Consider the following 9,394-nt stretch of genomic DNA (forward strand, 5'->3'; position numbering starts at 1 on the left):
TTCAATCAATTTTGGGGTAAAATGTCCATGCAATTAAATTTAAATCAAACGCAGTGAGCTAACGCTGCTTTGAGTGCAAGTATAATCGGGTGGTTTGCAATGTCGAACAAATGTGTGATTCGAAGAAAATTGGGAATATCTATTTATTACGTCTGACCTTCCTCACCTCAATGCTTCATAAGTGGCCCTTCCCTTCCCTTACTCCCATCCCTCCCAAATCTTTCCATTCTGTTCCCACATTCCTCCAACTTCTGTCCTGCAATTAGGCACTCCCCCCCCCCACACCATCCACTTCTCTTAATTTCCTCTTTTTTTTAATTTTATTTTTGTCCCCTTCCCCACACCCTTGATTAATCTGGTTACAGTGGGTGTTGGTAATATCCATATTAAAAAATGAACCCACCACCAATTAATATGAAGACCACTCTGTGGTCGAAACATCAGGCCTGAGCCTTGCCTGCGTATGCATCTGAGTATGCTAGTTGGTGGTACCTTCGGTTTATGTTTAACATGATTTGTTGGACTATTTGTACTCTAACCACCTGCTGTTCAGTCGGTTTAGTACATGCACCAGTTTTGGCAACTCTTAAGGGTGTAGACCTTGCTTCCCCACTCCTTGAGCCATCCACAGCCGTGGTTAGCATTCCCACAACGTTTTGGCTTCATTCATGATTCATTCATGAAACTTCTAAAACTTTTCCTCAATCAAGTTTCCCCCCCCCCAGCCCCGACCCCCCAAGAAATGAGAACCCATGGGTCCGAGTTGTAAATAGAAAACAAAGTTTTAAAAAAACTGCTTCCATGGTGACGTCACGAGTCGGTCAAAGTGTCGTAACAAGCGTTTGTGATGAGGGACGAGCGTTTCCCGGAGACGTCACAAAGTGTATTTTTCTTATTTCATTTGAGAAAGCCAATTCAAACGTTTCCAGGATGCAAAGACCCATCCAGGCGGTTTCTGTGCCGTTAGCGCCCCTTGGTGGTCCTTAATGTTTCCACACAAAGTGTTTGAGATGAGATGCCACTTGGTGGAGTCGGGGAATCACCCAGCTGCGCCATTCATGCAATTCCACCCCCTCCCCCACAACCTATGACGTCACAATACTTGATTAACAGATCGATGCCACAAAAGCTGAAAATTTGTAGTTTATTACCTCCACCACCGAAGGTGAAGGAGATTATGTTTTCACCCCTCTCTGTCTGTTTATTATTTGCAAAATCGAAGATTGAATGGTTAGTCGATTTTGTTACTTACGAAATCTAAAGATTTCGAAAGTATATTGATGATTTCCGTCATCTGTTTGTGTGTGTGTGTGTGTGTGTGTGTGTGTGTGTGTGTGTGTGTGTGTGTGTGTGTGTGTGTGTGTGTGTGTGTGTGTGTGTGTGTGTGTGTGTGTGTGTGTGTTTGTATGCACGATAACTCGAGAACGGAAGAAGCTACCAATGTCAAATTACACCACGTGATTCAGGAGGGTGATGGCTCGCGCTGATTAGATTTTGGTCAAAATCGGTCAAAGGTCAAGGTCACAGTGAGGTCAAAATAATTCCGTAAATTCATGTGGAGAAATGGAGTATTTTTGCTTCGCTCGACGTTACGAGTTCGTTTTAACTTCAATTTTAATTTTATCTTCGGTTTTTGTGATCGCTTAGGACGCTTAACACTCGGTTGTCGAAAGTCTGGTAAAAATCGGATGTTTTGGAGATGTTTTAAGATTGTATAAAAAATATTTCACTCACCGCGTCATGGCTCGTCACATGGTGCAGCGCGCTCGAGCAGAGGCGTCGTTGAGTCACGTAAAGGTTTTGCATGTGCGCGCTGACGGTGTTTTCGATAAAGATGGTGTTTAAAAGTCATTTTTTATCCCAATAAAGGTTATCGTCGCATGCCTGACTCGCTAAGCCGTCGGATTAATTATGTAAAGATTGTTGGTGGATGGCCGAATATTACGGTTTTGTGACTTTGATAAAATAATATAAAATAATTGTGTAGAGAAATGGAGATTTTTGCTTTGGTCAATGTTACGATTTTTGATGGTTTGGTACAAAATCATCATAGAAACTTATGGTTTGCGTCGCTACCTTCTCTAGAGACAGCTTTTATTAGACAAGGTCAGAGGTCAAGTTGACGATTTCGTAAGTACCAGTCTATGACTGCTTGTTTGTTTGTGTACAGGATATCTCAAAAAGTTGTGGACGGATTCCGATGAAATTTTGTGGGCAGTTTCGGTGTGTGACGAGGACGAAATGATTAGATTTTAGTGTAGATCCGGATCCGGATCCGACTACTCTAATTTTTTTCATTGGTTCTTCACCATTGAGAGTTCGGGCCAAACTAATATATTGCACGATATCTCAAAAAGTTGTGTACGGATTCGGATGACACTTGGTGGACACGTTGGGTGTGTGACGAGGAAGAATTAATTCGATTTTGGTGAAGATCCGGATTCAGATCTGGATAGGAAAATTATTTAATTTTTAAAGTAATTCTTCACCATTGAGAGATAGGGAGACAAAAACGATATAGTACTGTATAGCATGATATTTCAAAAATGTATTGGGCCCGATATGTTCTCGTGGATCAGGCATTATGTGGTGGAGGTATGCGCTCTACCGAGTGAACTTCTAGTTCTGCATGAATCTCCGTCAATGCAAAAGCAAACGTGGTTCAATGGCTATCGTGAAGGAATTAGTGCCTGGATCGTCTCAATGACCTCACTGTAATTTATTCACGAGGATTGAAGCCTTACGACACGTGACTTTTCAATTGTGACGCACTTCCTCAAATCAGGGCACTTTTAGCCTGGGGAAAAACGCTCGAGATCCGAAAAAAAAAATGACAAATTTCTGTGGATAAGGATGGATAAGCGACTGCAGTGGATAAGAGCTAGTACAATGGCCTGATGACTGGCGGCCTATCCACAAGTCGGAGGTGTGCAGCGATCGCTCCGTTGCACTCGATTCGGATGGAGGTGAGAAGAAAAGTCCGTGCTGAAAATACCAAAATCCTGAACTATACCCGTTTAATGATTGGAGTCTCGGAGTTTAATCACCGCAGGTTAAACGTGCTCCTCATAAACTTCAAGTCATCGAAGAAATAGCAGAAATATCTGGTCAACTTGCTGAAGAACGAGTGAACGTTCACAAGGCTTCGCTACCAGCTGAGTCAATCAACGCCAATGGCGGATCACTCTGGTGCTCCGTCGACGGTGACGGGTCGTTGTTGTGTTTCCATGACTTCGCTGAAAATGAAGAAGAAGAAGATTATTTAGAGCAGCGCACTCATTCACGCTGCTGTGACGTGACGGATCATTGTTGTGTTTCCATGACTTCAGTGGAGATGAAGAAGAAGAAGATTATTTTGAGCAGCGCACTCATTTAAGCTGCTGTGACGTGACGGATCGTTGTTGTGTTTCCATGACTTCGCTGCTGATGAAGAAGAAGAAGATTATTTAGAGCAGCGCACTCATTCACGCTGCTGTGACGTGACGGATCGTTGTTGTGTTTCCATGACTTCGCTGGTGATGAAGAAGAAGAAGAATATTTAGAGCAGCGCACTCATTCACGCTGCTGTGACGTGACGGATCGTTGTTGTGTTTCCATGACTTCGCTGCTGATGAAGAAGAAGAAGATTATTTAGAGCAGCGCACTCATTCACGCTGCTGTGACGTGACGGATCGTTGTTGTGTTTCCATGACTTCGGTGGAGATGAAGAAGAAGAAGATTATTTAGAGCAGCGCACTCATTCACGCTGCTGTGACGTGACGGATCATTGTTGTGTTTCCATGACTTTGGTGGAGATGAAGAAGAAGATTATTAGAGCAGCGCACTCATTCACGCTGCTGTGACGTGACGGATCATTGTTGTGTTTCCATGACTTCGCTGGTGATGAAGAAGAAGAAGATTATTTAGAGCAGCGCACTCATTCACGCTGTTGTGACGTGACGGATCATTGTTGTGTTTCCATGACTTCGGTGGAGATGAAGAAGAAGAAGATTATTTAGAGCAGCGCACTCATTCACGCTGCTGTGACGTGACGGATCGTTGTTGTGTTTCCATGACTTCGCTGGTGATGAAGAAGAAGAAGAATACCTGGAGCAGCCCACAACCCCCTCAGAGGATTCGAGGTGATGAAATTATCCATTTTCTTTTTATCGTTGTGTGTGGTAACTTTCCTTTCTGTAATTGATCTACTGTCGGCTTATTGTCCTTCAAATTTCTTTCATGAGGTGTAAACCACAAAGGTCTTAAATCCTTCACTTTACAAAGTCGTCGAGGTGTTTTCCATTTCTCTGGGTCTCTGCACAAATAAACAGAGAACACGAAACGGAGGTTCGAATCCCGACCCAGCTATAAACTGCCATCGTGGTGTTTCACTCGCAGGGTGATTGATTCATCAACGTCCCTCGGGTGGTCGTTCGACTGGGCGCCCGGTCTGCAAATTCCGACTCGAACGAGTCGAACGTCAGGCCTGGCCAGCGATTCGTGAAAGACTTGGGCCTAAAACTTCCCCGGGCCAACCTCACCATTAAGTGGGAATAGTTGTGGACATTAAAGAAAGAGGAAGAAGAAGAATTCCCGCTGGATTACCCAGGGAGGCACAGATCAGCCGATGTAGTCCGTGTCCAGTTCGCTCGTCCGGTGCATCTCCACTCCAGCCTTGCTGATCCACCATCATACCTGCTCCTTGCAGATTCTTCTGGCTCTCTCGTCTCTAGAAATGTTGCTTGAACCTTCCGGATCAAAATCTCACCCCCCATTTCCCATTCCCAATTCCCCATTCTCCTCGTGTGCACCCGACCATCTCCGAAACGTCTGATTGGTGGTGCGAAGCTTCCATACAACTGAACTCGACATTGGAAAGCAATATTGATCCAGATGGTCTCAAAATGATTGCTGCTGTCTCAGGCATCATTGGGAGTGTGTGGAGGCAGAGTGGGGTCACCCCTTTCAGGTCACGTCAGGTATGGGAGCATGCGCCGGAACAGCGCGTCGTTGCGTCCACTTTCCGCCAGTACTCCAAGAGCTTCCATCTGGCCATCCCCCAGGCAGATGCCAGGCCCATCCCCATCCCCTTGAGTTGCCGATCAACCTGCTGCAACCACGAGGAACGTGGTCGGCCCACTGGCCTCCTCCACTCATGATACTCCCTCGCTGAGAGAATCTGGTGAGCAGGATCAGCGTCATGAAAATGAGCCACATGTCCATACAGCCGCAGCTTACGCTCACGGACCATGCAGGTAACAAATCTCATTTGAATCTCTCTCAGCAACCGCTCGTTGGACACAAAGTGCGCCCAGCGATAGCCAAGAATTCTCCGAAGAGACCTGGTACCAAAGGAATTAAGTATCCATCTCAGATCCTTGGTCAGAGTCCAAGTCTCACATCCACAGAGCAAGACTTGAAGCATCAAGGAGCTGAAGACTCGGACTTTCATCCTCCCGCACAGGTACCGACAGTGCCACACCCCTTTATCCAGTGAATCCATGACTCCCCAGGCCCGACCCAGACGTCTGTTGACCTCTAACTCACAGCCAGCAGAGACATGAATATCACTGCCAAGGTAAGTGAATCTCTCCATGACCTCAACATCCTCACCACAAACAGGCACAGACAGGACAGCAGCATCCAAGATGTCATTGAAAGCCTGGATCTTTGTTTTGACCCAGATAACCTGTAATCCCAGCGGCTCCGACTCCTCATTCAGCACCTCGAGGGCCCCCAAATGGTTATCCAGATTCTGCAAAGATGACTGCATCATCTGCGAAATCAAGGTCAGAGATCTTGACATTCCCAAGCAATGCACCGACCCAGATGTCTGGAGAGCTTGATCTCTCCGACATCCTCCCCGGAATCCAGTCCATACAAGTGCTGAAAAGTCTGGGGGCCAGAACACACCACTGACAAACTCCAGTAACAACTGGAAATAAGTCAGAGATGGTACCACCACATCTCACAGCACTCTCAACTCCAGAGTATAGTTCAGACATCAGATCAATCAGTTTTGGTGGCACCCCACGAAGACCAAGACTCCTCCAGAGGGCATCCGGATTCACTGAATCGAACGCTTTACAGAGATCAACATTGGCTGCAAGCAGCCCTTGCCGAAACTCTCGTCTGCGTTTGGTGAGGACCCGAAGAGCAAGAATATGGTCCATCGTTGACCTCTTTGGTGTAAAGCCTGACTGCTCTGGACGCTGGTGCTCAAGCAGATGGTGGCGAACCCTATCAAGATTTGTCCGAGCAACGACCTTGCCCGGCACTGAGAGCAGCGTCACTCCTCGGTAGTTGTTGCAGTCTTGGCGATCACCCTTCCCTATCCAGAGAGGGACAACAAGACCCCTCTTTCAGTCAGTTAGGATGATGCCTGTGTTCCAGGCAAAGCACGGAACTGCATGCAATGACACGAGTGCAGCATTTCCACCAGCCTTGAGAAGTTCAGCATGGATGCCACAGATCCCTGGAGTTTACCCCATTTCAACCGGTTCACCGCAGCCTGTGGTTCCACAAACGAAGGTGGCCCACAGTTGATTGGAGGGTCAGCAATAGGGATAGTAACCCCTGACATCTAACTCGACAGCTGGTCGATGGATCGGCCTGGTTCAGCTGCTCAGAGTAACCGGCCCAGTAGGCCTTCACTTCAGACTCCTCTGTCAAGAGCCTACCACCCTCTGCTCGAACTGCAGTGCTCCGAGGGATGGGCTTGGATGAACGTAATGCGCGAATTCCCCTGTAAGCGGGACGAGAATCACCTGTCCACAGGTGATGCTCTACCCCCTCACAGATTCCTCACACATTGGCCTCCTTGTCCACTCTCAGTGCACGTACAGTTTTACTCCTCAACTCCCTGAACAGCTCAGCTCTGCCATTCAGCCTGGCCCTGCGACTCTGGTCAATGGTATCCAGTGTCCCTTGAGAGACAAAATTGTTCTTTGCCCTGCGGTGAGTTCCAAGACATCCACCGGCAGCATCAAGGACGGTGGTCTTTAAGGCACTCCACAACTCTTCAGGATTCCCCAAAGCACCCAGATCTCCCCCGCCCCCCCAAATCTCCACTCAGCCTGTTCACAAACCCCTCAGCTACCCTCTCATCCTTGAGCTTGCCAACATCCAGCTTTGGCTGAAGGACAGGAGGGACTCCCACAGTCCCACCGATTGGGTTTTCAGACTGTTTTTGTGCTTTTCGTTTGTTTTGCAGTGAAGGGTTTTTCGGTGAATATCTTATTTCTAGAATCTTGATGTCTACATATTACGTACAAATCAATGTCAGTTTCTTGGTCGGGGTTTGGGTGGATTTGCATTTCCTTCTTCCAGCAATTAGGACTAGAATTTGTTCATGATGCCGGCGATAGCTCGCTGACTTCACGAAAGACATCGTGGGGTCTTTACCGTCCACCAACTTCTGCTGCCAGATTTTATTTATTATTTCGTGAGCAGCCCATTGCTACTGGTTGCATCATTGTTGGGAGCGCCGCTATGCGAGTGATGCAGTGCCCCACTGTTTCCAGTGAGCTCGTATTCATTTGGCCAACCTCCCAAAGATAACAAGCTGAGTCAACCCACCCGTTGTTATTTCAGGGCCGACAGGAGCTGAACTCAATAACCAAAGACCTAAACGTCCATCCGAGGGATGGCACACACATTGATGAATCACCTTACCCCGTGAAAGGCCAGCATGGCAGTTTATAGCTGGGTCGGGATTCGAACCCAGGCTTGACAAACTTAAAAGCGACTATGTGTACCTGTCGGCCATGCTGCCAGCCCTTATAACAACACACTGGATGTAAACAACCGTCCTCATGAGATCCAAACAATTGAGTTACACATAAATTTAATTTGTAAAAGTTATCGTTTTCTCTCCCCTCCCCCGTTCTGACTACACTTTCCCGCGCTGCGCAAATCGTAACAATCACGTAAACATTAAACCAGGGTCATGGCCCCTCCCTCCTCATCCTCCGGAGCTGGGAAACCCCAGTGATGACGCACGGTTATCAGGGTTTAAGGTTAAGAGGACTCGCTGCGGAGGGACCTGCCCGTAACAGCCAAAATTAGCCAAACTTGCACAACTTTAGCTCTCGTGCCTCCTTGGATGTTTTCCCAGGTGTTTCGTTCGAATCTCCAGCTGATTGAGGGAAAGGAAAAGAAACCTCCCGGAGGGGACTGTCACCACGGGGGAAGGAGGAGGAGGGGGGGCACGTTCTGATGGGAGTAAACAACAGGCAATGTAGGTTTCCAAAGAGGATTAGGAGAGGGGTTGGGTTGGGTTGGGGAAATGTGGATTTCTAAAGAGGAGGAGGAGAGGGGTTGGGGTTGGGTTGGGGAAATGTGGATTTCTAAAGAGGAGGAGAGGGGTTGGGGTTGGGTTGGGGAAATGTGGATTTCTAAAGAGGAGGAGAGGGGTTGGGGTTGGGTTGGATCACGGATTCGTGATCTGAAAACTTTTCGCCAATCACCAGCCACGGATTCCAGATGCAGAAACTTTCTGCCAATCACGAGCCTCGGATTCGTGATCTGAAAACTTTTCGCCAATCACGAGCCTCGGATTCGTGATCTGAAAACTTTTCGCCAATCACGAGCCTCGGATTCGTGATCTGAAAACTTTTCGCCAATCACCAGCCATGGATTCGAGATCGGAAAACTTTTCGCCAATCACCAGCCACGGATTCGAGATGCAGAAACTTTCTGCCAATCACGAGCCTCGGATTCGTGATCTGAAAACTTTTCGCCAATCACGAGCCACGGATTCGAGATGCGAAAACTTTTTGCCAATCACGAGCCTCGGATTCGTGATCTGAAAACTTTTCCCCAATCACCAGCCACGGATTGGAGATCGGAAAACTTTTCGCCAATCATGAGCCACGGATTCAAGATCTGAAAACTTTCCGCCCATCACGAGCCACGGATTCGAGATCGGAAAACTTTTCGCCAATCACGAGCCTCGGATTCGTGATCTGAAAACTTTTCGCCAATCACCAGCCATGGATTCGAGATCGGAAAACTTTTCGCCAATCACCAGCCACGGATTCGAGATGCAGAAACTTTCTGCCAATCACGAGCCTCGGATTCGTGATCTGAAAACTTTTCGCCAATCACGAGCCACGGATTCGAGATGCGAAAACTTTTTGCCAATCACGAGCCTCGGATTCGTGATCTGAAAACTTTTCCCCAATCACCAGCCACGGATTGGAGATCGGAAAACTTTTCGCCAATCATGAGCCACGGATTCAAGATCTGAAAACTTTCCGCCCATCACGAGCCACGGATTCGAGATCGGAAAACTTTTCACCAATCATGAGCCACGGATTCAAGATCTGAAAACTTTCCGCCCATCACGAGCCACGGATTCGAGATGCGAAAACTTTTCGCCAATCGACGATGTTACTCTGAATCGCTGAGAGGT

The sequence above is a fragment of the Eptatretus burgeri genome, chromosome 15 (genome assembly GCF_056783735.1).
Source record: "Eptatretus burgeri isolate ZD-2024b chromosome 15, Ebu_testis_v1, whole genome shotgun sequence".
NCBI classification, from domain to species: domain Eukaryota; kingdom Metazoa; phylum Chordata; class Myxini; order Myxiniformes; family Myxinidae; genus Eptatretus; species Eptatretus burgeri.